At 56.8% G+C, this 27,591-nt stretch overlaps 2 long non-coding RNA genes across 2 annotated transcripts in view; both read left to right on the forward strand.

Annotated features, from left to right (window-relative positions):
* Positions 1 to 22,887, forward strand: part of LOC139079250 (uncharacterized) — a 67,944-nt gene extending 45,057 nt beyond the window's left edge. The window contains exon 2 of the long non-coding RNA XR_011532689.1: positions 20,811 to 22,887. This is a non-coding gene — a long non-coding RNA (uncharacterized lncRNA). The remainder of the gene's footprint in view (positions 1 to 20,810) is intronic.
* Positions 11,670 to 14,966, forward strand: LOC139079245 (uncharacterized). The gene is made up of 2 exons (XR_011532682.1): positions 11,670 to 12,889; positions 13,067 to 14,966. It is a non-coding gene; the product is annotated as an uncharacterized lncRNA (long non-coding RNA).
* Positions 22,888 to 27,591: the final 4,704 nt, after the last annotated feature.

A 27,591-nucleotide genomic window follows, 5' to 3' on the forward strand; every position in this document is an offset into this window, starting at 1 on the left:
GCCCAGGGATGGCCTCTGCTGCCTGGGATCTAATGGCAGGGTTTCCGAGTTCACTGGGCCCAGGAATGGACATATCTGCCTTGGAATCCACAACCGACTGCAGGGTGTGTCACCCCCCTTCCGCCCCGTGAAGCCTGCCCTGCCTCTTTCATCAGGTGAGCTCCTATGCAGCCGAGGACAATCCCAGCTCCAGTGTCCGCTCCCATCAGCTTCCCCAAGGGCCTCTGGGGTCCTGTTGGGCGCTGACCTCTGACACTTTTCCTGGTACAGACTCTGTCCTTCCTCATTCCTTTGGCTGGTGGTGTTGAAAGCAGGGCTGTTTCTGCCAGCCTTCCAGCCTCTAGGCATATGCTATGGGGTCAGCGTGGTCATCTCAGAGCCCTTTGAAGCCCCCAGCTGCGGGTGAGGGCTGTGCCTGGACACAAGCCCATTGGCTGAGTGGTTGAGAGTGGTCCTGGAGGCCGAAGGTCTAGGTTCTGAGGCTCGAGAGCTCCTGCTCTTGGCCTGGAGGCCCAGCGGATCCCAGCAGGTTTTTGCCGTTGGGTCTGTCACTGTGGGAGCTATATCTGTAGTTACGCAATAGGAAGGTCTTTGACAAAAAGCCCTGTGCCTGGTAGGAGGGCCCCCCTCCCCTGCCGGATGTCCCTGGCCCCTGAGTGAAGGGCTGGGAGGAACCAAGCTTCCAGGGGAGCGGGCCTAGGGTTCCCTGGGTGGCACCCAAGTCCCTTTAGGGTGAAAACAGAGCTGGCTTAGGGGGCTGCCCCAGAGATTGGCCCCTTCTCCTGTGAGCCCTCCCACACAGGCTCGGGGTTGGTGCCTGGATCTGGCCCAGGACTGGCCTGGGGAGGGTGTCCATTCCTGGAATGTCCTCATGTCTGAGTGTGTAGTGAGGGTCCTCGGTGGGCCACTTGGCATGTTGAGTTTGATCCAGGCCAAGAGGGCCTCTGGGCTCTGGGGTGGATGGGTTGACCAGGTGGGTCCCAGGGATGTGGACACATGTGTCCACCCCTCTTCCTTGTAGGTACTTTCCAAAATCAAATTCACTCAGCTACCCCTGAAAGGAAGCCCCTCCTGCCTTCCTGGAACCACAGGGCAGGACCCCAACCTGCTTTGGGTAACGCTTGGGGAACAGTAGTTGAGGGGTGTCGGGTGCTGTGGGGTGTGGAGTTCGTGTGGTGTGGGCGATGTGGAGCTCACGGTGGCGAATGGGTGGTGTGGCCAGGTGGCCCAATGGCCACAGGGTGGGGGTAGTCCAGCTCAGGGTGGCCAGCCCCACCTTCGACTTGCCCCTTTCCACCCAGGGGGACTCACAGGGTCCTTGCAGAGTGTGGTCTCTGTGCCTTCTAGCCCTGACCCCCACGTATTCTGAGGGAGGGATCGTCCCAAGCTGCTGGCTGGATGCCAGAAGAAGGTGTCCTTGGATCCCTCCTGGTCTTGGGAGGGCCGGCAGAGGTGACCCTTGGACAGAGGTCTGGCTGTGATTTGGACGGCTTTCGCCTCTGGCTTTCACGCTCCGATGGACTTGGACAGGGACCTGGTGGTGGTGACATCTGCTGTGTTGGGGAATCATAAGGGCTGTGGGCCACCCCTGATCCTGTCGCCCCAGCGTGTTTGTGTTCCGGCTGCCCCGCTGAGTCACTGTACCCAGGGGATGTAGCCTCGCTCCAAATGATGGGGATAACATCACGGGCTTGGGCTATGGGGATGGGGTGTGGATGGGCGCTGTGTTGCTGTGGTTGTAACGAGCATCTGCACCCAGAACAGTAAATCCCACAGTGACACAGACCCACCTCAAACTCCTCGGAGGGGCAGGATCGGCGGGAAGCTGGGATGTCGGGGCTGAGCTGTGGTTGGAGGCAGAACCCCAGGGAGGCTGTGGGGTGCTCAGCATGCAGGCGTCCTGCTGGGAGCACAGGGAGACCCCCCCGGCAGGTGCCAAGCCCAGCTCTGTCCTGAGGCTCCGTGGCTGCGTCGGGCTGGTGTCTGTGCCCATTTGGGAGTCAACCCCACTGTGACAGCCTCTGGATGATAAATTGTCCCCACTCCCTGGATGGGTCACCTTGGGGCCAGAAGGTGCCTCCCACCCAGGAGGCCAGAGGTGGCAGCAGGAAGGAGTCATTATTCTTGATGCCCAAGCCCTGGGACTCTGGGTCCAGATTGTGCTCCGGGTCCTGTGAGGGCGACTGAGAGAAGGCAGCAGCCTTGGAACCATGTGGACATGGGCCTCTGGCTCTGCCTCGGGCTGAGCACGGCCTCACTGGCCATCTCCCTTCCCCTCTCCCTGTGGGCTCTGTCCTGTCTGAAGCCTGCGTGACTTTCACTTCTGTGGTGACAGGAGAGCTCAGTGATTCTGCGGGAGGGCCTGCTCCTCCCTGGATGCAGCTCAGGCCTATCGGTCCCAGCAGGGCCTGAGGCAGGTGCAGGAGAGGAGGAGCAGGTGCAGGGGAGGAGGAGCCGGTAGGGAAGCCCAGGTGACTCTCCCGCCCAACCTCCAACCCCTCTGCTCCACCTGTCTGGGGTCCCTGCTGGAGCATCCAGAGACCCTGTGAGGTGAAGTTTGCTGGGGCAGCACAGGGCCCTGCCTTCCCGAGCACACGCCTGTCCTGAGCCCTCGTGGCTGCAGGCCTGGAGCTTGGCTGAGTCTGAGCCTCTTCAGGCCCCTCAGTGGCCTCTGGGCCTTGAGTCCGTGGTGTCTGTGGGTGACTGACGCTCATGAGGCCCAGCAGCTCTGGATGGTTCAGGGGCGTCTCCCTCTGGAGCAGGAACCCTGGTCCATATCGTGTCCCCCCAGAAGCAGCCTGAGCTTCCAGAGAGCGCCAGCACCTGTGGTGGATGCCCGGGGCAGGTTAGACGTTTGTTTTTCTCAACTTCCCAAGGAGATGCTGGTCCTGGAGGGCTGGCCCTTTGCTGGGACCCATGTCCTGCCGGCCCTTGTCCCCAAGGGTTCTCAGGCCTGGGGAGTGAGTCTTCCCTGGGATCCTACCTCCTCTGTGCTTCAGTATCCCTGCCCACGGCCATGCTGTGCCTTTGTTCTTTGGTCTCACTGGGCAACCCAGCCCCTGGGACCCTGACCCACGTCCCCTGGGTGGCAGGTGGCAGGTAGTGGTGGCTGCATTGAGCCGGGCCCAGTTCCACAGGGGCAGAAGCTGTGGGTCCCAGAACCTCAGGTGATAACATTTTAAAGATATATTTACATCAGGTTTAAAAAAATCTCATTAAAAATGTAGTGTTTGCAGGTGGTGACGACGTGAGGCGGTTAAGCATGGGAGGGCCCTCTGCTCTCCTCGAGCCACCCGGACCCTTCCCAGAGATCTCAGCCCCTCATGGTCCTCTGGGTCCCTCCTGGGATTCCCTGTCACAGCCCTGTCCCCCTGCCTCCTGTCCACCTCCTCATGGGGTGGCGGGAGGTCCCCTTGGCTTCTCTGGGTCTCCTTCTGTTACAGTCACTGAGCTGCCCTCTGACCCTGGGAGAGATTTCTGGTCAGGAGTCAGGTGTGTTGCATGGGGACGGACACGGTGGCCCTGGGGACTTGTGTCGGGCGGAGGTTTTGGATGGGGCCTGTGTCACTGTGGGTATAGCAACTCCTACTATAGTAACCATCACGGTGACACAGGCCCCCACAAAATCCTCCGCCTGGCCCTGTGCCCTCTCCGCCTCGCTGGCTCAGGCCGGCTCTGTGGGAACAGCCTGTGTTTCCGGTGGTTTCTGCTCTGAACCTCGAGGTGAGTGGGGACGACCAACCCGAGCCTCTGCGGGCCCAGGGGCGCCTCTGCACACGGCCTCCTGCGTTTGCTGGCTGGCAGCCCTGGGGCACAGCTCACCTACACATGCTTTGGGTGTGTGATCATGGGGTCAGTATGGTCGTCTCAGAATCCTTTGAAGCCCCCAGCCGCGGGTGAGGGTTGTGTTGGACACAAGCCACGGCTGAGTGGTTGGGAGCGGCCCTGGAGGCTGAGGGTCTGGGTTCTGAGTCTTGAGAGCCGCCCCTCCTGGCCTTGAGGCCAAGCTGATTCCAACATGTTTTTGCTGCCGGGTCTGTCACTGTGGTAGTTATAGTTGTAGTAACACAGTAGGAAGGTCCCCGACAAAAAGCCCTGCAAGTGACCGGAAGGCCCCTCCCTGCTGGAGGCCCCTGGTCCCTGACTGAAGGGCTGGGAGAAAACAAGCTTCCAGGGGAGTGGGCCCAGGGGCCCTGGGTGGCACCCCAAGTGCTTTTAGGGTCCCGGCAGCGCTGTGCTTAGGGGGCTGCCCCAGACGGTGGCCCCGTCTCCTTCAAGTGGTCCCACATAGGCTCGGGGTTGGTCTTGTTCTGGCCCAGGACTGGCCTTGGGAGTGTGTCAGTCCTGGAAGTTCCTCATGTCTGAGTGTGCCTTGAGGGTCCTTGGTGGGCCCCCCAGCTTGTTGGGTCTGAGCCAGGCCAGGAGAGCCATTGTGCTCTGGGTGGACAGTCCAACCAGATGGGTCCCAGGGACATGGGAACATGTGTCCACCCCTCTTGCTCAAAGGAACGTTTCCAAAATCAAATTCAATCCACTGCCCCTGAATGGGAGCCCCTCCCCCTCCCTGGAACCCTAGGGCAGTACCTAACCCACTTGGGGCAACAGGGGGAACGGGGGTTGACAGGTGTTGGGTGTTGTGGGGTGAGAGGTTCATGTGTTGTGGGCGATGTGGAGCACACAGCGGTGTGGGGAAGGGGCGATGTGGCCAGGTGGCCCAGTGACCACAGGGAGGCCCGGGTTGGTTGCAGTTCATGGTGTCCAGCCCCCCTTCATATTGTTCCTGTCCAGCCCGGGGGACTGACAGGTCCTCTCAGAGAGGGATCGCTGTGGTTCCAGCCCTGGCCCCCACGTGTCCCGAGGGAGAGCTTCACAAGCTGCTGCTGGGACCCCAGAGGACGGTGTCCGTGGGGCCACCCTGGTCTTGGGAGTGCCCGCAGGGGTGCCCCTTGGCGGGACGTCTGGCTGAGATCTGGGCGGCTTTGGCCCGTTGCTTTCACGATCTGATGAACTGGGACAGGAACCTGGTGGTGGTGACATCTGCAGTGTTGGGGAAGCAGTGGTGTTAGTGGGCCGCCCTGTGCCTGTTGCCCTAGCAGGTGTGGGTTCCGGCTCTACCACTGAGTCATTGTATCCAGGGGATGCAGCCTCATTCAAAATCCTGGGATGGTGTCACTCCCTCTGGAGGGCAGTGACGGGGTTTTTCCTGGATGCTGTGAGGGTGTGGTTGATACAATCATATGCAGAAGAGTAATACCACAGTGACACAGACCTACCCCCAAATCCCTCGGAGGGATGGGGTGGATGGGAACCTGCGATGTAGAGACTGAGCTGTGGATGGGGGCAGACCCCAGGGAGGCTGTGGGCAGGCTAGGTATGAGGGTGTCCTTCTGGGAGCACGGGGAGTCCCCTCTTGGCCGGTGGACCGCAGCTCCGCCCAGCTCTGTCTTGAGGCTCTGTGGCTGCATCGGGCTGGCGTCTGTGCCCATTTGGGAGCCAAGAACTCTGTGATGACCTCTGGGTTGATAAATTGTCCCCACACCCTGGATGGGTCTCTTTGGGGCCAGTGGGTGAATTCTACCCAGGATTCCAGAGGTTGGAACTGTCAGGAGTCATTATTCTTGATGCCACTGACCCTGGGACTCTGAGTCCAGATTGTGCTCTGGTCCTGTGAGGCGACTGAGAGAACGGCAGCTGCCTTGGCCCCACCTGGACACGGACTTCTAGTTCTGCCTGGCACCGAGTATGGCGTCACTGGCCATCTCCCTTCCCATCCCTCTGTGGGCTGTGTCCTGTCTAAAGCCTGTGTGGCATTAAAGGCCATGGGGACAGGAGAGCTCAGTGATTCTCTGGGAGAGCCTGCTCCTCCCTGGATGCAGCCTCAGTCTTATCGGTTCCAGCAGGGCCTGAGGCAGGTGCAGGGGAGGAGGAGCAGCTGCAGGGGAGGAGGAACAGATGTGGGGGAGGAGGAGGCGGTGCAGGGGAGGAGGAGCAGGTGCAGGGGAGGAGGAGCAGGTGCAGGGGAGGAGGAGCAGGTGCAGGGGAGGAGGTGCAGGGGAGGAGATGCAGGTGTGTGGAGGCCCAGGTGCCTCTCCTCTCCAACGCCCCCCCCCCATCCTCTCTGCTCAGCCTGTCTAGTGTCCCTGCTGGAGCATCCAGAGCCCCTGTGAGGTGACGTTTGCTGGGAGAGCACAGGGCCCTGCATCCCCATGCCGGTGTCCCTCCTGAGCCCTCGTGGCTCCAGGCCTGGAACTCAGCTGAATCTGAGCCTCTTCAGGCCCCTCACTGGCCTCTGGGCCTCGAGTCCATGGTGACTTTGGGTGACTGACCCTCACTGGGCCCAGCAGCTCCGGTTTGTTCAGGGGCATCTCCCTCTGGAGCAGGGACCCTGGTCCGTATCTAGTCCCCACTGAGAACAACCTGGAGCTTTTAGAGAGTGCTGGCACTTGTCGGGGATGCCCAGGCCAGTGTTGGCATTTGCTTTTCTCAACTTCCCCAGGTGATCCTGGAACCAGAGGGCTGGGTGTTGCTGGGACCCTCATCTGCTGGCCCGTGTCCCCGAGGTTCCTTGGGCCTGGGGAGCAAGTCTTCCCTAGAATTCTGCCTCCTCTGTACCTCTGTGCCCCTGCACAGGACCGTGCTGTGTCTTTGCTCTTTGAACTCAGTGTGTGGCCCTGCCCCTGGGACCTTGGCCCACGTCATCTGGGTGGCAGGTGGCAGGTGGTGGTGGTTGTGTTACTCCTGGACCTGCAGGGGAGAAGCTGCAGATTCAGGACCTGATGCCCTTCTGGGCATTGCCGGGAGGTATGATTTAAAGATAAATTTATATCCGATATGAAAAACAGGACTTTACAAATGTCGTGTCTGCACGTGGTGACTATGTGAGCAAACAAAGAATGAGGGGGCCACTCTCCTTCCCTCTGCTCTCCTCACACCCCTCTGGGCCCTCCCCAGAGCATCAGCCCCTCATGGTCTTCTGGGTCCCTCCTGGGATTCCCTGTCACAGCCTTGTCCCCCTGCCTCCTGTCCACCTCCTCATGGGGTGGCGGGAGGTCCCCTTGGCTTCTCTGGGTCTCCTTCTGTTACAGTCACTGAGCTGCTCTCTGACCCCGGGAGAGATTTCTGGTCAGGAGTCGGGTGTGTTTGCATGGGGACGGACATGGTGGCTCCGGGGACGTGTGTTGGGCTGACGTTTTGGATGGGGGCTGTGTCACTGTGTGTATAGTAGAAAGTATCACCATAGTCATCATCACGGTGACACAGGCCCCCACAAAATCCTCCGCCTGGCCCTGTGTCCTCTCCCTTCTGTTGGCTCAGGCAGGCTCTGTGGGAACAGCCTGAGTTTCCGGTGGTTACTGTTCTGAACATCTGGGGTGAGTGGGGAAGACCGTCGGAGCCTCTGTGGGTCCAGGGGCGGCTCTGCACACGGCCTCCTGCGTTTGCTGGCTGGCAGCCCCGGGCACAGCCCTGTGTGGGAGGATGAGGAGCACCGGCTCCCAGCGCAGGCAGCCCTGGATCCCCTGCGGCCCGTGTGGCGGCCGGTTGCCTGGCTCGGATTCTGGCTCTTTCTGTTCTGCTCCGGGCCCGTCTCAGGAACTGTCCCTGGTGTGGCCAATGAGGGTCTGGCTCCCCTGCCCCCATCTCGTCTCTGCTGGAATTTGCTGATGGGGTTGGTGTCCCACCCGTGAGTTTTCCTGTTGACAGGGGCCTGGGATTGGCCGCCTAACTCCTGAGAGGCCAGCTCTCCGCAGTGAGCACCAGGAGACCCCCACCTTGTCTCTCCGCGCCCAGCTCGCAGGGCCGCCCCCACATTCACAGGTGTCTCCCTAGTTGGGGGGTCTCTGAGCTGAGCTTCCCAGACACTCTCGTTCCCCGGCTCAGAGTGAGTGTGGACCTCCTTCCCAGAAACTCTCACGGCCCCCCCAGGGCCCCTGCCCACCGAGAGCACCTGTGTGCTCAGCCAGCCTCAGCCTTTGTCCTGGGAGCTGAAGCCCGGGCTGTCCGCTGTCCACTGTGCTGCCCTCCCGAGGGGCAGGGGGTCCCAGAGTGGCTGCAGTGAGGTCTACTGGCTGGACGGCTCTGTCTGCCTATCCCACAGGATTCCAGAGCCCCCGCCGTGTCCAGTGTCTCAGGGCCGTGACAGGTGGGCTGGGTCCACTTCACAGGGCCCATGATGTGGATGCCCAGGCGAGTCTGGTGCTCAACCTAGAGCATGAGAGCTGCTGTGGGCACTGGACTTGGCCTAAGGGGCTCACGGACACCTGCTTCCGCATGGGATCCAAATAGAGTGGGTGCCGAGTTCAATGGGCCCTGGTCTTCCAGGTCAGATATTCACTCAGTGAGCCTCAGGAGCCTTCACATTGGTCTAAGTGATGGAAACAGACTCATTGTCACTATTGACAGCAGGGACAGAGTGACTCCATCTGGGTTTGCACAGAGGATACAGGCGTTTTAGAGGGAGAGTGAGGGGCAGGGAGGGGCCGAGTGGGGCTCCAGTGAGGACTCAGGAAGGGTGGTCCATGAGGACGCCCAGTGCTCTGTCCACTGGCCAGCAATGAAGTGTCAGTTTCTGTCCTCACAGAGACTGGGGGACCCAGGGCCCGTCCTTCCTGGTGGGTCCGTCTCTGAGGAACAGGTCCAGGTCCTGGATGGAGACGTTCCTGGGTTGTGGGGACACACGCCCCTCACAGGGCAGAGGCAGGATTCTCAGTAAATGCTCCCAGGAGGGGGGTCGGGCTGAGTCAGGTGTCGGCTGGAACAGAGGGCAAATTCTCCTGCAGCACTGGGCTGTCTCAGGCCGGGCTTTCAGGGGTCTGGGGTCTTCGTGGGACGCTGGCTTGGGCTGCCAGAAGCCCTGCAGGGGTGCAGTGGTCTCTTGGTGCGGGGGTCTGGATGGAGACTCCCGGCCTGGGCTCTGGGATCTCGGTGCACCCGCACGTGCAGAACGTGGCTGTCAGGAGAGGCCTCAGGTTCCAGCCTTCAGGGGCCCAGGTCTCTGGGAGGGGGCATTGCAGGAGGTCTGAGCTGTGGGTAAGACGGAGGAGTGGTTTGCTAAGTGTCTCCCAGGGCTGAGGGCAGGTAGGGCTGATGCTCAAGCCCTTTGGGAAAAGTGTCACCAGGATGGATGACCACTCAAGTGAGGTGTCAGTGCAGTTGAACCGTGACAGACACGTCCCAGCACTGGGGTCTCTGAGGCTGGTGCTGCTGCCACTGTGTTCCCGGGGGCCGGCGCCTGGTTAGGAGCCGGGTCCTCAGCAAACGTTGGGCAGGAGGTGAAGGGGTGCCGGCTCCTCTGAGGGGTTTCCCTGGAGAGAAACTCACTGTGGGTGGATATATAGCAGGGGGCGCCTCCTGGCAGTGACCTCAGCGAGACCCCTGGAGCAGGAGCCTGCACAAGCCCGCTCCTGGGAGAGGCTCCTGGAGCCCTCTTGGGCCAGGCCAGGATCGGACCCACCTGCCTGGGATCCTCAGCTGACTGGGAGGTGTCCGACCCCATGACCTCTGCCCTGCCTCTCTCATTGGGTGAGCTCCTGTGCAGCCAAGCACAGGCCCAGCTCTGGCGTCTGCTTCTGTCACCCTCCCAGAGGGCCTCTGGGGTCCTGTTGGGCGCTTACCTCTGGTGGTTTTGCCCAGTACTGTCCTTCCTGATTCCTTTGGCTGGTGGTGTTGAGAACAGGGCAGTTTCTGCCAGCCTGCCAGGCTCTGGGCATGTGGCTGTGGGTCAGTGTGGTCACAGAGCCCTCAGAAGCCCCCAGCTGTGAGGGCTGTGCCTGGACACAAACCCCTGGGCTGAGTGGTTGGGAGTGGCCCTGGAGGCCGAGGGTCTGGGCTCTGAGCCTTGAGAGCAGCCACTCCTGGCATTGAGGCCCAGGGGTTCCCAGCAGGTTTTTTCTGCCGGATCTGTCACTGTGGTTACCCCAGCCATAGTAACACAGTAGGAAGGTCCTTGACAAAAAGCCCTGTGTGTGGCAGGCGGGCCCCTCTCTTCTGAGGGTCCCATGGGTCCAGCATGGCCCATCTACACAGATGCCCAGTGCATCTCTCTTCTTCAGGATGGTGAGCAGTGGGTGGTCTGGCTGCCACCCTCACCCCTGTCTCCCCAGGAAGGGCGTGTGTGACCCCTGCTGAAGGGATGGGCAGAGGCAAGCGTCCAGGACTGGGCGCCAAGAGGCCATGGAGAGCACGCCAGGTCCTTTTACTATCCAGGCAGAGCTGGGCAGATGGATTTGCACCAGAGGGCCACCCTGTCTCCTACAGGTGGTCTCACACTGGCTTGGGGTCCATGACCTGGTCTGGCTGAGGCCTGGCCTGAGTCAGGGTGTCGGTTCCTGGAAGATCCTTGTGTCCAAGACTGCAGTGAGGGTCCTCAGTGGGTTTGCCAGTAAGGTTGAGTTCGGGTCAGGCTGAAGAGGCCGCTGGGCCATGGATTCGGTCCAGCCAGGCAGTTCCCAGGGATGTGGGCACATGTGTCCACGCCTCCTCCTGAAAGAAACGTTCCCCAAATCAAATTCAATCAGCTGCCCCTGAGGGGGAGCCCCGCCCACCTTCCTGGGACCACCAGGCAGGGTCCCAACCCACTTAGGGCAACTCATGTGAAGAAGGTGGAATGGCATGTGGGGTGGTGTGGGGTGCGGGGTGGTGTGGCAGTGGGGTTCTGTGGCATGCCGTGTTCACTGGGTGTGGGGTTTTGTTGGGTACAGGGTGCTGTGGTATGGGGGATGTTGGATTGGAGTTTGTGGTGTGCAGGTTGGTGTGGTGTGTTGGGTGGTATGGGGTTTGGGATGGTGTTCGGTATGCATTGCTGTAGGGTGTGGGGTGCTGTGGGTAGTGTGTGCGGGGTGCTGTGTGGGGCGTGTGGTGCGGGGCGCACAGTGGCATTGGGTAAGTGTGATGTGACCAAGTGGCCCAATGGCCACAGTGCTGGGGTAGTACCAGCTCATGGTTCCAGCCCCACCTTCCTGTTGTCCCTGTCCAGCCAGAGGGGCTCAGAGGTCCTCTCAGAGAGGGGTCTCTGTGCCTTCCAGCCTTGACCCTCATGTGTCCTGAAGGAGGGAGCTTCCCGAGCTGCTGGCTGGATCCCAGTGGACGGTGGCTTTGGGGCCCTCCTGGTCTTGGGAGGGCCCTCAGGGGTGCCCTTTGGAGGGAGGCCTGGCTGCAATCTGGGCGGCTTCGGCTCATTGACTTCACGGTCCGATGGGCTAGGACAGGAGCCTGGCGGTGGTGACTGCTGCCGTGTCAGGGAAGCTGGGGGCTGTGGGCCTTCCGTGTGCCTGTAGCCCCAGCAGGTGTGGGTTCTGGCTGCACTGCTGTGGGAGTCACCGTACCTGTGGGATGTGGCCCTGCTCAAAATCCTGGGCACAGCGTCACGGCCTCTCGAGGACAGAGATGGGATTTTTGATGGACGCTGTGACTCTGTGGTTGTAATTACTCTATCCAGGAGAATAATACCACAGTGACACAGCCCCGCCCCGAAACCCCTCCGAGAGGTGTGGTGAGTGGGAATCCGGGTTGTAGAGGCTGACCTGTGCATGGAGGCAGAGCCCTGGGGAGGCTGTGGGTGGGCTCAGCACATGGGTGTCCTGCTGGGAGCATGAGGAAACTCCCCTAGCAGGTGCACAGCTGCCACGCCCAGCGCTGTCCTGACATATCAGGCTGGCGTTTGTGCTCATTTTGCTGACCATAGTGGCTGCTGGGAACAAGGGAGCTGGCTGTCCAGCCTTTGAGCTGGAAATGTTCCCAGACTCATCTTCCAGAATGTTCTGCCTCTGTCTTTCTGTGGAGGCAGCTGCGGGTTTCTCAGGCTGGAAAGCAGTGTAGCGGTTTGTGGGCGGGTGTGCTGGTGAGCAAAGGATTCTGTGCAGACAAGAGATAGGTGGTGCTGTCGCTCATCACACCCTGTGGGTGGCCACGGGCCTGCGGTCCCTTGGGAGTAACTGATAGACAGGCAGGCGTCAGCAAGTTATGGGTCCCCCATGCCACAATGCTAAACAGGAAGGGTGGAGCTCTGTGAGTGTCAGATGTGCTGTGAGGCTGGTGGGAGTGGGGCTGTCACGTGGGAGCCTGAGAGTGCACGGCTTCCTGCTCACTGTCTGCGCAGGAGCCAGGCCCTGGGGGGAGGAGGAGGCGGCCCGGTGCACACGTGGGCTCCCGTGTCACTGTGCTGCAGGCGTGGGACACCCGTGCATCTCTGGGCTGCAGGATGGGGAACTGACCAGTGGCCCGGCCCAGCAGGCTGACCCTTTGGAAAGGACCTCTTTTGGGGGCATGGTGTCGCCAGCTCCCTCCTGGGACTTAGAGGTGATATTGTGACACTGAGGACATGCTGCGCCTGTCACCCTCGCTGCTGGGAGCTCTTGGCAGGAGGTCCGCGCAGCTGCGCTGAAGAGCGTCCCTGCAGACACTGACCCAGGCAGGGTGAGGCACCTGCCACTGTCTCTAGAGCGTGAGACGACAGCCTCTCTGCACAGACTGGGCAGGGCTGCGGGCGTGCAGCCGTTCTGCGGACTCGGCGGGGGCGCAGGTGTGTGGAGAGAGGCCGGGACACACATGGGGCCCACGGCGGATTGACTGGATTGGGACTTCGGTTCACGAAGGGAGTCCTGCCCTTTCTGGTGAGACAGCCACAGGCCGTCTTTTGCTGCGTGCTGGATGAGCTACAAACCGTCCCTCGTTCCTCCTTGAAGTCTCTGTCCCGAGAGCTGGACAGAAGTTGGCCTCCTAGACTTCATTTATGACTTTGGCTCTTTGCTGACGTGCAAATTAGCCCGCGTGTCTGTCTGGGAGCTTGGGATCATGATAAAGCTAACGTTCCTGGGAGTCCTGGAGCAGCTCCCGCTGCAGTGAAGTCTGAAAGCTCCCATGGAGGCCCCCTGGGCCCCAGTCGAATGAACAGGTAAGTTACTGAATAATCTTAGTGCTTTCTTGAGGATCCTTCCAATTGCAATTTCTGCTGTTCCTTGAGTCAGTTCAGTTATTTTATCGTTAGAAAGAGAAATTCCAGAGTGGCAGCACCGACACTGTCATTGTTTTGTGCTAACAACCACATCCTGTGTCTGCTCTGCCCTCCCAGCTCGAGTCCTGTTGTGGTTAAATGAGGCAGCGTGTCCAGAGCACTGGGATCGCGGCCGCCATGTGGGCACGGTGGCCGCTGGACAGAGAGCCCCAGGAAGGAAGCAGCGTCCCTGCAGGAGCACTGAGAAGAGAGGTGGACGCACCTGCTGCCAGTGGACCACCATGGGCCTTCGCCTGGGAGCACCACCTTGTGGGGACCGCGGGAACAGGACCAGGGGGCATGTCACCTCCAGCTCGAGGGTGTCATGCTGTGTTCTGCTCCTGGGCCCAGAGGGTCAGCGGTGCGGCTGTGAATTTCCTGGCTGGGCATCGGCTCCACAAGCCTTGGTGCCTTTCGGGGGCGGGCGCACCTCCCCGACGGGGAGCCGGGGGTGGGGGCCGACAAGTCAGGTGCAGCAGACGAGGGGCATTCTGGGTGGAGGGACGTGGTGGCAATAATCTCACAAGAACAGCTTGCATGGGCTGAGGGCTTGGTGCAGGCTGGACACCGCACTCTGAAGCACACCATTTCATCTGGTCCTGAGTGCTGATCCACGGGGGCCATCATCATCATCATCATCATCATCATCATCATCATCATCATCATCATCGTCTTCATCTTCCCGCTGTGTGGACAGAGAGCCTGAGGCACAGGCAGTGAAGGAACCGGCATGAGACCACCTGTTGGTGGCAGAGCCAGGTTTCTCTGGAAGGAGGGTGTTGTGTGTAGGTGACACGGCAGGTGGATGGTTAGAGCTCGCCCTGACAGGCGATGGAGCAGCGTTTGGGTCTGGCTGACCATGTGTGGACAGTGGGAAGAGGCTCGTGGAGTCCAGGGCAGGGATTCACAGTGTGTTCAGGCTCAGAGTGTGGACGCTGGAGCGTTGGGTCTGCCCTAGTCCCTGAGTCCTGGGTCTGGACGGTGCCATGCTGGACGGAGGATGCACCATGTCCTGCCGTCTGTGCCCAGTGGTGTGACTGTGGGAACAGCACAGGTGTCTATCTGCCACCTGTGGGGCTGGTGTCCACTCGTCTATAGGCGTCCCTGTTGGGACGACCACGGGGGTTTGGGGAGAACGGACTTCTGCCCTCATCTCCTGCAGGTCACCTCCAGAGCCACAAGGGGACCACTCCCTGGGCCCTAGGCTGAGTGGCGTGGCCAGTCCTGGCAGCCCCAGTGCAGAGTGGACTTTCCTTCTGGGGCTGTGGCTTGATGAGGCTCTGCACCCCCCTCCAATTGTCCCTGGCAGTCCCCAGCCCGCAGTGACTGTGGTGACCACAGTGCTGGCCCCCAGAGTGGTGACAGAGTTGGCGTCTATGATGGTGAAGGGTGGCCGAGCCCAGGAGGAGGTTGCGAGCCTGTGGTCGAGACAGCAAAGCCCTCCTGATTTTGAGGAGTTGTTTTTGGGGAGTGACAGGCGGACAAAATCAGTGACCCCCTTCTGGAACATTCCTCCTCCACACTTCCACTTGGACCCCAGCCTTTGGCCAATATCCCCCCTCTCCAACTACCCCCATTCACCCCTGGGGGTCTCACTTCCTGGAGCCATGGTGGAGTTGGGTAAGTATTTCTGGAACCTTCCATCTTTGAGCTTTAAAAACCTTCTGAAGATTTTAAGTGTGTTGACCCCAAGGAATTGTGGAGAAATTGAGGAGGGGCACAAGCCACATGGTGAGCAGCCAGTCTGCAGAGCGCAGGGGCCGTGACGTGAGGGCTGGGGATAGCCTCTCCTGCTGGCCTCCGTGGTTTGACAAACAAGAATGACCGGAACCTTCCATGGGGACTCCTGAGAAACCTAGGATGGAGAGCAGGCGCACACAGCACAGATGGACACGTGCGTGTGCACACACACTCACACACACACACACATGTGCACAGCATCCACCTTAACAGGAACAGGAGAAAGTCTGAGAATAAGCACATGCCTGCGTGTCTGCTCTGTGTCACTCACAGGGCCCCACGTCTGGACTGGGAGGAGCTTGTCCTCCCGGCTGCTGAGGACAGCGGTGCCGCACACACGACCAGCCACCCCTCTGCAGCCCCGATCGCCCTGTGATGCCCGGGGTGCCTCCCCTGGGTGCGTGTGCAGCTTCATCTCCTGTGCATGGGGGTCCCGGCGCCCCTGAGGCTCTGCCCACCCAGTGCATCTCCTACCATGTCCAGGCGCTCGGGCTGGTGATCCGAGGACGTTCTCTAGTGGGGGTCTCCCAAAGAGCCGCAGTGGCCATGGACCAGCCTGGGGCTGATAAGGGGGTGAAGGTCAAGCTCACCACTGCCCTTGGCAGAGACCCCGCAAGTCACACCCTCCCCTGGCGGGGCCACCTGCCCTGGGCCCTGGGCTCCATCGACAAGAAACTCAGCCATCCTGAGTGGGGTCTGTCACCTGACCCCTTCTCGGCAGGCTCCATGCCTGCCCCGTTGGGTCCCCCAGGACGGTCCAGGCTCACCTCCTTTGGGTCAAATAGTCCCGTCCTCAGTCTGCTTTCCTGGCCACTCGAGTTTCTGTTGGGGTGGGGGTGACATGATCTGAGAGTCCTTGCTGCCCACCTGTCTGTATTTGGCCGTGCAGGGCTCCTGTGCCCAACCCTGCTGCCCTTTCCTGACTCCAGCCACCCCCTGGCACTCAGACCTCACACATGAGCCCTTCGTTCATGACAGGCGGCCTCCTAGCGCCAGCCAAGCTCCATCCCAGGTATCTGGCAGTGTCACGGATCTTGTGAGCACCCTTGTCTGCGTGACCACTCCCGCCAGCCCTCAGCTCTCCACCAGGGTGGAAGAAACAGTTCTTCCCACAAACTTAAGGAATCTATAGGTCCCTGCACCCAAGGCTCTTGACCATTTCCAGCCGGGCATGGGTGGCACAGGCCACAGCTCTGCCCATGTCCCTGGACAGGATTCAGGTACAGATGTCACTTCCCAGAGCCACACCTGACACTCCAATTACCTCCACAGTCAGGGGGAGGGGACAGCTTTCTCCCTCTCCTCTGCAGCTCGCTCCTGGCCCCATAAGTGAAGCACCGCCAGCCTCCAGCGCCCCCTCCTGGAACGTGTTGTGCCCCAGAGCCCAGCCCTGACCTGGGCCCAGAGTCAGCGTCAGCTCCATCAGGGTCTGCACTGGCTGGGAGCACAGTGGGGGCTGTGCTCTAGCTGGACATGCAGGCACAGGGGAGGATGGAGGGCGGAGAGAGGGAGGGAGGACCCTGGAGGGGATGCAGGCGGCACCTCAGATGGATCCCAGCTGACTCCAGGGGTTTCTCACAGGCTTGGTCAGTGCCCCAGTGATGTCAACGCCTGCTTGGAACAAAGACCCCAGCTCAGCCTGTGAGGCTCTCAGCCCCCAAATGGATCGTGGAAACGTGTCTTACCCTGAGAGGAGGGTTCTGACCCTGAGGGGGGCATCTGACCCCTGGAGAAGGGTCCTGAGGCTGCCAAGAACCCAGGTGGGCAGGGTGGGCCCTCTCGAGGATCTAAGGGAGAATGCGTGCCTGGCCTTTTCCAGCTTCTAGAGCCGCATCCTGCACATCCCTTGGCTCACGGCCCCCCTTCCTCCATCTTCAAAGCTGGTGGGGTAGCATCTTCTCTCTGATGCTTCCCTCTGCTCCATCCTCAGCTGGTCTTCTCTTGTGTGTCCAATCTCCCTCTGCGTCCGTCCTCTGAGGACAGTTGTGATGACGTTTAGTACCCACCCACGTAATCCAGGATCATCTCCCATCTCATGATCCTTAACTAAACTGCATATGCAAAGACCCCTTTTCCACATAAGGTCACATGGTCACAGGTTCCAGCAAGAAGGACCTGGGTGGGTATCTTTTATGGGCCACCACTCAGCCCCCTACCCCACTCAGCAAACCTTTGTGTAACATCTCCTGGGAGCCAGACTCCACCTTCCGGGACATGCTGGTGGTCGCCAGATTCTGGCAGCTTCTGCGGCTTCAATTTCAGAACCTGAGCCCTGGGACTCACCTGGCATGCCTGGGTGGAGGACAGGGAAGTGATGGAGCCTCTGTCCTGCTCAGGGCTCACTTGGCTGGGGCATTGTGGCCCAGGGTCACCCTGCTCCGCATGGCCAGCTGTCAGAAACAGCTGGTCGCCCATGCCCTGGGTGAATTTGATGGCCTCTCCATCTTTCTGCTCAGTGAAAGACTTGCCCTCAGTCCCTCCACCCGGGGCCCCTGACCACTGACCCTGCTCCTTCCAGACCCTCGTCCTGTGCCGCTACAGTCCTGGCCCCAATCCAGCTGGACACACACAGGGCTGTCCCCTGGGCTTTCTGCAGCACCGGGCAGTCCCTGGGCCTGCACAGCATGCTCCCTGTGGTGGGAAGGCGGGCCTGCAGCACACAGGCCACACCAGTGACACTAATGCCATGCACTGGGTGGACAGGGAGGGGCCAGCCCCAGTTCGGGTCACCTGGTCCACCTGGTCATCACGTGTCTCCTCCACCTGGACACAGGCATCTTCACCCCTCCCTCTCGGAGTGGCCCACCCCCATGTCCTTCCCCAGGCTGTGCTGCAAAGCCTCCCGGGCCCAGGCCTGCATGGAGAACTCTGCTGTTAAGGGGTCCAGGAAATGCCCTGGGAGGCCACAGATGCAGCTGATGCTGTGGTGGGAGGCAGTGAAAACAGGAACCCCGGGTAATTGTTGCTGCCCTCCACACCGGCACCCACTTCCCTGGAACCTGGGACAGGGTGCAGGCTGTGCATTGTCCCTGGCCCGCAGTTCCTCGGGCCCTCGGGGACCCTTGGTCGGTCTCGGACCCAGGCAGGCCCAGTTGCTGCACCTGTCTCTGCTTTTCAGATGGACAGTTATGGTGGGCAGGTGGACACGGTCAGGCCTTCCTCAAAGCCCTTTGGCCTGTCCCGGGACCTCCTTCCGTGGCTGGACAGAGGCCCTGACAGCCCTGAGGGGTGGGCGGCATGCACCGTGGCCTGGCCCCAACGAAGGCTGCTCTCTTGCTCTGGTCAGCTCAACATTGCAGCTGTTTGGGCCCCCGGCATGTGGGCTGCCTGGGGGTGGTGAATGTGGGCCCCCAACCACACAGAGGCCCCTGACCGGGTCACGCTCCATGTGGTGGGCGGGTCCAGCCACGTGCCTGACCCCACATCACTGTCCCCTGCAGACGTGGCAGAGTCCAGATAAAGGGTCTGCCTGATGTCACATCTGGTCGAGGAGGGGTGCCCACCAGCCCTGCCTGGGGCCTGGGAGACCCAGGTGTGGGCTGGTCTCTGACACGGGGTGCGTTGGTTTCTCAGGATTCACCTGGAAAGTACGGACGTACTCAGAATCTTGCCCTGGGTCCAGTCGCAGCCACAGGGGTGTCCTGCAGAGCTGGGCTGGGCTGGCACTCCCAGAGGGAGCCCCTGGTGGACACCCCCTCCCACAGGGCTGGGGCAGCTGCCTCCCCAGGGCCCCCTCGCCTCACAGAGAGGACGCCACGTGGAGCCCTGGGGTGGGCGATGCTCCATGGGGTGTGTTCTGGCCTTTCCCGAGCCCTCGCCCATCTCAGAGGAGGGGCCTCCTTCATGGCTCCCCTCTGTTTGCACACGACCCCCACCCCATGAATGCAGGGACAGGCCTTCGGGGCGGTCGTCTGCTCGCCTTGCATGTCCTAACCGGCCCTTCTCCGCCTCTGGGCCCCATGTCCTGCTGGGGACACCCTGGGCTGGCAGCATGAAGGAGAGTGCAGCCAGGCCGGTGGCTCCATCCCTCTGACACGTCGCCAGCATGAGGACTGACCTCCTCTCAGCCCTCCACACAGGTGTCCTCCATGGCCTGGGGTGGCCCCGGGGAGCAGCTTGCTCCTGTCTGTCTTGTTGAGAGAAAAGAAATGCAGCAGCTTTATCACATGCTGGAGCCCGGAGCAGAGCCCACGTAGGGGCTGGGGAGGGCAGAGGATCTTTTGTGTGAGGGAAAAGGATCATCCTAGTCCAGACTCAGCACCCCACAGATGGGGAAACTGAGGCTCAGGGCCCTGGCTGTACAGTGACTGGAGCAGAGGCGGCTGGCGGCCCTGCGCTGCTTGGTGCTTCCCCCAACCACGGTCCCGTGTCTTGTTGCTTGGCACCTCCCAACCCTGGACCGGAACCCAGGCCCCCAGGACCCCAGGACCCAGAATTGGCTGACCAAATGACCCCAAGGCCTCCTCCAAGGTGGCCTGGGGACTTTTTAGGAGGATGGACAGGCTGTGAGGTGGGGGCCCCAGGTGTGTGCCTGCTCTGGGGTGGCTCTCGAGGAGGCTGAGGGTTCTAGTACAGGGAAGCATGTTTGTCCGGGATCCGCCTACATAAGGAACAGGTTGCTGGTGGATGCGGGCCTCTGTCCCACTCTGCCGCGGTGCGCTCTTGCCCAGCCACCTGGGTCAGTGCAGCCTGTGGCCGCAGCTGTGGCCGCCACCCACGGAGCTCAATCAAGTGGTCCCCACAGTTGGCGGCGGGGTGGATCTAAGGCAAACAATGGGAACGCAGAGCCACCCTGACTGGGGCTCAAATGATGCTCCTCATGACTGTGCAGACTCCTCAGGTCCTCTCGCTGTCTCGGGGAGAATCTACTCGGGGAACGGTTCTCCTGAGGCCTCTTCCAGGGCTGGGCACGCGGGGTCGCGGTGTCAGCATCCGCCTTCACTCGGGAAAGAGGGCCATGGCCTGCACTCCTCAGAGCCCGGAACACATCATGTGCACATGAGTGTGTGTTAGTGTGAGCAAGTGTGTGTGAGTGAGTGAGAAAGTGGTTGTGTGCACAAGTGTGTGTGAGGAGTGGGTGTGTGCATGAGTGTGTGTGAGTGTGAGCGAGTGTGAGTGTTATTCCAATTCACAGTAGGTGAGATGTGGGCTCCCCAGTGGCCTCTCAGCAGCCCAGGCGCAGGGGAGCACCCTGCATCCAAAGTGACCTGGATGCTGTGTCTGTTGGCTCCGGGGTCAGCTTCCGTCCGCCCTCTTGCTTCAGGGAGGCCAGGACACCCAGGGCACCCTCCGTGGAGGCTCCTGAACCAGTGTGGCTCCTCTCTGCCCACGAGGGTCATTCATGGCCACCCCGTGTCACTGCCCTGAGCCCGCCAGGCAAGGCACAACCACCCAGTGCCCTTCAATTGCAGCTCCTAAAAATGGGAGGACCCCATCTTTATGGATGTGCAGAGAGGACAGCCCCCCATGGTGCCATCTCTGACACTGAGATGGACATCTTTGAGCCCCAAGATGCTCAGGCCTCAGGATGGAGGCTTGGGGGTGATTCTCTGGCTGTGCCTTCTGGTGGTCTCTCTCCCTCCATTCTGGGGGAGTGGGGAGCGCATAGTGGGTCTCAGTAGCTCATCCCACCACTGTAGCCACCTCAGCCCTGACTCCAGGGCTCACATTTTCAAGGTGCCCTCACACCCCACCCACCCATCCATCCAGCTAAACTGGATGTGGCGTTCTCTTTATTTAAAGCTGTTCTCTTGCCTGGCTGTTAAATCAGAAAGGAGTGAGGGACAGTGATGGCGTGGCTCACAGACCCTTGGGCTTCTGCCCTTGGGCAAGATAAAGCCACAAATTCTTGAGGAACCATTAACTCTTTTCCAAGTCCTTATGCACAGGAATTCCAGAATGGTCTACTTTTAGGAAATCTGTCTGTGTACCGTTCACAGGGTGGAGCATAAAGGAAACAGCATGGGAACGTATTCAGAATATTCAGAGAGAGCGAGCAAAGGGTTTGCAAGACTTACTGAGATATCTTTGTAATACAAGTGTGATATAGATAATTGAAAGGAAAATGTCTTCTCTTGTTGAGGTGAGAATTTGGAAGCTGTCACGCAGTGTGCCCCACGTGCCATCAGATCGTCATGCATGTTCTTTTTGTTGAGATGAAGGGGTGCCGGTGTTTCTCAACAACGGAGAGAAAATAGATTGGAAAACAGCAACCTCAGGAGCTGTGACAACAGCAGAAGATCCAGTGTTGGATGAGATGGTGGGAGGAGTATTGGGAGAAATAATGACTGAAAACCTAACAAATTTGGTGACAGACACAAACTTCCAAATCCAAGAAGGTGCGTGAAAGCCAAGAAGGGCGAACTCAAAGAAATCCATGACCAGACACACTATAATCAAATCTTTGAAATCTAAGGACAAAATCTTGAAAGCAGCGAGAAAGGGACGAAGCATTACCTGAAGAGAGACGTCAGTTCAGCATCAGTGGATTTCTCAGCTGAGAGCATGGAAGCCAGAAGATGCTGCACAATATTTTTCAAGTGCTAAAAAAAGATGGTCAATTGTGAATTCTACATCGAGCGAGAGACTATCCTTCAAGAATGACGTTCTTTGTCTCTTATTACCGTTTTTGGCTTAAAGTCTATTTTGTCTGATATAAGTATAGCCACCCCTGCTTTCTCATGGTTTCTACTTGCATGGAATATCTTTTCCCATCCCTTCACTTTGAATCTATGTGTGTGTTCTTAAATCTGAAGTGGGTCTCTTGTAAACAGCATGTAGTTGGGTCTTGTTTTTTTATCCAGCCAGCCTCTCTGCTCCTTTGAGTTGGCGGATCCCATCCGTTTACATTTAGAGTGGTTATTGAGATGTAAGGACCTCCTACTGCCATCTTGCTAGTCCTTTTGGCTGTTTTGCATACCGTTGTTTCTTTCCCTCTGTTTTTGCCTGCCCTTACCCTTGTACATTGGTGATTTTCCAAGCTTGTCTGCTCTGCTTCCCCTTTTCTATCTTTGGTGGCTCTGCCCTAGGCTTTTGCCACGGGGCTTATGTAAAACATGTTATAGACAAAACAGTCCATTTTAGGCTGATAGCAACTTATCTGTGATTGCCTTTAAAGTCCCTACCCTTAAGATATCCTAATTTACCTCTTTTTTTATGGTGTGTATTTGTTAACAATTTGTAGTAGCTGTAGTTATTTTTACTGCTCTTTCCCTTTTACCTTTATACCGTAGTTGAGTGGCTAACACACCATCCTAATATGGAGTTACATTTTTCTAATTCTGACTCTTTTTGACATTTACCCAAGTGTCGTGTACTTTTGTATGTTTTTATGTCCCTGATTGACATCTTTTCATTTCAGCTTGAAGAACTCTTTCAGCATTCATCCAAGGCAGGTGTAGTGGTGGTGAACCCCCTCAGCTATTGTTTGTCTAGAAAAGACTTTATTTCTCCTTCATATCTGAAGGATAACTTGGATGGATAAAGTATTCTTGCCTGCCAGTTTTATCTTTCAACACTTTGAGTTTGTCATTCCATTCTCACCTGGCCTGAAGAGTTTCTGCTGAGAAATCTGCTCAGATCCTAATGGGGGTCCTGTGTAGGTTACTCTTTTTCTCCCCCCACCCCGCCAGCTGCCTTTAAGATACTTTCTTTGTCATTTGGTTTTGATGTTTCATTTTAGTGTGTCTTGGAGAAGGTCTCTTTCATTGAGACAATAGGGGGATCTATTAATTTCGTGGACTTGCACATCTAAGTCTTTCTTCAGGTTTGAGGAGTTCTCAAGTATTATTTCTTTAAATAAACCCTCTGCCCATAGTTCATGTAGGCTCTCTTTGCTCTTTTTAAATCTTTGTTCCTTCTTCTCGCCTAACTGTTATTTTAGAATTCTTATCCTCCAAGCCATTCTTTCTTTCTTCAATCTGGTCTGCTGTGCTATAGACGCTCTCTATTGCATTGTTCATCTCATTCATTGAATTCTTCAGCTCGAGGATTTCTGTTTGGTTCTTTTGTATAATTTCAATCTCTTTGATAAAGAACTCAGTTGTCCATATATTTATTTCCTGATTTCATTGAATTGTCCTTCTGTGTTTTCTTGTAACTTGTAGAGTTTCTCTGTATTTTGAATTCTTTATCAGTTAGATTACAATATTCCAGCCTTTGAGCTCAGTTTCCTTCCTTCATTCATTGATTAAAAAGGGAGATAAAAGGAGGCAAATCTTACATCACCATATGCTAGTGTCACTTGATTAGACATTTTAGAGTAAAAAATTCAGTAGCATTTAGTGCATTCAAAATGTTGTGTCACCCCACATCTATATCCTAACCTCCTTTTGTTTTTGGCATATTCTCCAATCCCTCATATAGTCATGACACAGTGTGAATTTTATGTATCGCTACATTTAATTTACTAAGCTGCCTCTAGATTCATGAGAGAGAGTGGCCTATAATTTTATTTGTTGTAATATCATTGACAGGTTTTATTTTACAGTTATCCTAGTCACACACAACTAGTTAAGAAGTGTCCTCTATTTCTCTAGTTTCTGAAAGAAGTTATGGAAGATGGTATTTTTTCCTTAGGTCTTCATGGATTTGGGGACTAAGTGTTGTAAAGAGGTCGAATTCCACAAATTGACATACAGTTGCAGCGCTGTCCTGATCAAAGCCTCAGCACTTTTGTTGTTGTTGTTGCTGAAGTTTACAACTCGATGCCAGTTGTTTGTGAAAGTAAAAATGGCCAAAGAATAGGCAAGGCAATCTGATGAAGTTAAACAAATTTGTAGGATTTGGCCCACTTGATATCTAGAGACAGTATAGACTCGAAGTAATTAGGACAGTTTGGAATTGGTACAAAGGGAGATGAGTGAACCCCCAGCACTGAGCAGACAGGCCGGAAACAGGCGTGGCTGAAGTGATGGCCAGCTTGTGACAGTGGTGGCCGAAGTGCACCAGGAAAGTGTGACTTTTTAGGGGATAGTTCTGGGTTATTAGGATGTCTGAATTGGGAAAAATAAACTGGATCTCTCCTGCTAATCATACTAAAAAAAAGTAATTCCAGGTGGATTGTAGATTTAAATGTGAAAACTGAAAAATTAGAACTTTACCAACAAAAATTTAATTTCCGTGCAATAAGAAAAGACTTTTTTTAAAAAAAAAACAGGATCTAAAACACAATACAAATGAAGGAAAAGTTGGATATTTTGGATTTTAAAATTAAAAACTTCTGTTCATCAAATGATACTATTATGAGAATCAACTCAGAAACAAAACAGTGGACAAATTACTTTCACATATATTTATCCATCAAAGCACTACTACATGCCAAAGAAAATAGACCGCACACCCAAAAAGAGCAACACCCAGTATTGATGAGGATGCAGGGTGCTTAGAACTTTCCTGTGCTTCTGGTGTGAGAGTACCTTTGGTGTGAACATTGGCAGAATTTGTTTGGCAATATCTACTAATGTTGAAAAGAACGGTACTCTGTGAGTAGAAGTCCCACTGCTGGGAATGAGCAGAAAAGGGAAATTGCCCTTTTGTAGGTCAAACACAGATAGGTACCTAAGCAGTTCAAAATTTACAAATAACTCAATTTTTGACACATGTTTACCCAACAGAATTACTTCCATGTTCACTAGAAGACGTGACCCATTTTGTTCCTAGCAGCGTTTTGTATTAGCTGAACCCTGGACAACCCCGCGTGTCATGTCCTGGTAGAATGTTTTCAGCGCATGCATCTGTCCATAGGAACCTCACACCTTAGTGTGGATACAAGAGTATCACGGGTTTGTGATCTCATTTACTAAAGTCAAACATGAGCAGACTAACCTATGACTTTGGCGTCCAGACGTCACTCATTTGCAGCAGGGTCTGGATGGGACAAAAAGGGTTTTGGGGGCTCTGTGATATTCTGACTCTGGACCTGAGTGCTCGGAACGGAGCTGTGTGCAGGTGCTGAAACCACTGCGCTGCGCGCTCAGGACTGGCACACTTTTCTGCACCACTGGTCTCTCTCCACACAATTTTGCCTGCACAGGGATTGATGGGTGCATAGTAACAGGAGAGCTGCTCCAAAGCTTGTCTAATAACCCCTAGAAACATAGGCCCACCAGAATATTTCTCCCCCTAGAAGTAGGATTTGAAACTTTATCATCCTGACTCCCAGGAACAAAGGTCAGGCAGAGGGAAGATGGGAGTCACCCTCATTCAGACTTTAGAGGCTGCGGTGAATCTCTTGAGATTAAAGGCAAGAAATGTCTGCCTTTGGGTCCTTAATACTTTTTGTAGAAGAATTCACACCTCTCCCTCCCCCAGCCTGCTGTTCTGACCCTTGTTTCCCTTCACTGCTTTGGCAAATGGTCTTAATTCATGGTGAGGTAGCCTGCCCTGTTGTCCACGCCATGGAAGAGGCCAAATCATCGCTTAATTATACCTTTGGAGGCTCATCTTGGGATACCATTTGGAGATGGGAATATTGATTCACTACCGTTCATTCTTCTGGGGACAAGCCATGTTTTCCCGAACGAATAAATCCTAGTACTCGTGCTGTATGGTATCAAACCAGGAAACGGAACAGATCTCTGTATCCTAAGGTTAAATACGCTTCGTGGTGAGCCTCCTTGGAACCATCCTCACCTCCGTCCCGAGCCCTGATCTCCTGTCCTCTCCCTACCTCGTGAGGAAGCCACGTTGATGGAGAGATGAGAAGCACGGGGCTCATCTAAACTCTCCGTAGGTCTCTGGGTGACTTGGAGCCCCACAGGGAGCGTTGAGAGCTGGTGACACAAGGAGGTCTCCATTTCCCTCCTGACCAATGGATTCCTAGTAAGAGGGCTCCATCTTGCTCTCCACCTCCTGCCCAGCCAAGCGTGGCTGTGTCCTCCTCATGTCAGGCTGGACCAGGGCTCGGGAAACTCCACCAGAGGGAACTGTGAGAGCCCAGACCACTTTTCCGCTTTCCCGCCCAATACCTACAGAGGCTGGGGTCAAAGAGAACTCAGCATGTGTGGGAATGAGGCCCTAAGAATGAATAAAAGAAAAGGATAATAAATGGGTGGATTTCCTTAATCCACTGCCCAAACATTGAGAGATGGGATGACACCACGGTTTGGTTTGCTCATTAGGAACACTGTGGGCTCCTGCCCACGTTTGTCACCACGTATATGAAAAACCCTGCTCTTTTATGCTTGGAGCCGAGGAATGGTGTGTTAGAGACAGCCAGGGCACAGTCCATGGAGAATAGTTATTTCACTTTATTTTTTACTGTGAAGAGGAAACAAAGTTGGAAAAGAAATCTTTTCATGGCCTATCCCTGCACCTGCCTCTGGGGCTGCTTCTTGAGATTAGTGAGTCCTGAGTGCCCCCTGGTGGTCCTGAGCACCCCTGGTGTCCTGAGCACCCCTGGTGTCCTGAGTGTCCCCTGGTGTCCTGAGCGCACCCTAGCGGTCATGAGTGCCCCCTGCAGCCCAGCCCCTCCTGTCTCTGTGCAGGGAGCTTTGTGTCCGGGCTCAGCCTCTCCTTGGGAGATTGAAAAAGCAGGAGGCCATCCCATAAGCAGAATCTCGTGCCGTGCTCCCACCACCGAGCCCAAATCAACACCCTGAGCAAGCCTCCTTTCCTGGCTTTGTCACAGCATTTCTGACTTGCTGAACGGTCTGCACTACCCCTTCCAGTGATTTCAGTCATGTACGTAATAAATGTTTCATATTCCCTTTGTGTATGTGTTTGTCATCAGGCTGGCCATCCATACCATGCTCTGGTGGGGGTCCCTCTGCCTTTGCATGGTCCCTTTGCCTCAACTGCTGTTGGTGCCATGAGCATGGTGTCAATGACCACCACCGGGGTCTTTCCCTTCCCCTCACTGTGTCTCTTGCACAGTAGTGCACAGGGTGTCCTTGGTCTTCAGATTGTCCATTTGCAGATGCAGTGTGTTCTCTGAATCATGTCTAGGAATGTTGACCCTGCCTTTCTCGGATCCAGCATCCTCTCTCGTGAGGCCACGAGCAGGGTGTCTTATCAAACAACCCACTCTGACCCCTTCCCTGGAACCTGGTGGACCCAGTGCCTCCAGTAGCTACTGAAGGTGAATCCAGAGGCCTCAGAGGAGAGTCTCGGAGACCCCCCGGGCTGTCTCACATCTCCCCCGGACTCCATCAGCTGTACCTCACACCTGACACCTGCAAACAGAGAGACACAGTGTTCACTTAGAATCACACAGAAGCAAAAGCAGGCAGGTGCAGAAGTCTCAGTGCTCCCCACTCCTGAAAACGACCTTGCCAAGTGATCAGGAACAAAACCCAGCTTGGCACAGAACTCATGGTGGAGCTGCTGGGTTCCTGTCCTAGACACGCGGGGTTGGGCTTCTCCCTAAGCATGCCTGGCAAGGCTCCCTCTTTTCATGAGCAGAAGGAGAGCCCAATTTGCACGTCCTTTGGATACAATGGTGCAGCTGTGACCCTGGACTGCGTGACTCACCTCCTTTTCCTACAGATGACACCAGTTGGGGTAGGGCTCAAGAACGCTGCCAACAAGCTGGGCCCTGTCCTGCCCCACCCTCCCACTCCCCCTTACCAAGACCTGGACATCTGACCCCATTCCCTTTGGTATAGGCTTTAGGAATTAGGATGTCTCCATGCTTGGGGCTTTGAGAAGGTTGCAGAGGACTGCAGAGTGCTGCCCCAGAGGCACTGTGGATGAGGGCCTCTTCTCACGCTTTCCTGCATCCCCTGTGTGACATACTGCCTTTCTGGGGCTTTGGAGTAAGAATGGGAATGGGAACAGCGTTTATATTTTTGAGCCTGAAAGATCCTCATACTTATCTTTCCTGCTCAGATCTTACGCAAACCTCATTTGTGTTGAAGCTCATT

Source organism: Equus przewalskii, chromosome 25 (assembly GCF_037783145.1).
Source record: "Equus przewalskii isolate Varuska chromosome 25, EquPr2, whole genome shotgun sequence".
NCBI classification, from domain to species: Eukaryota; Metazoa; Chordata; class Mammalia; order Perissodactyla; family Equidae; genus Equus; species Equus przewalskii.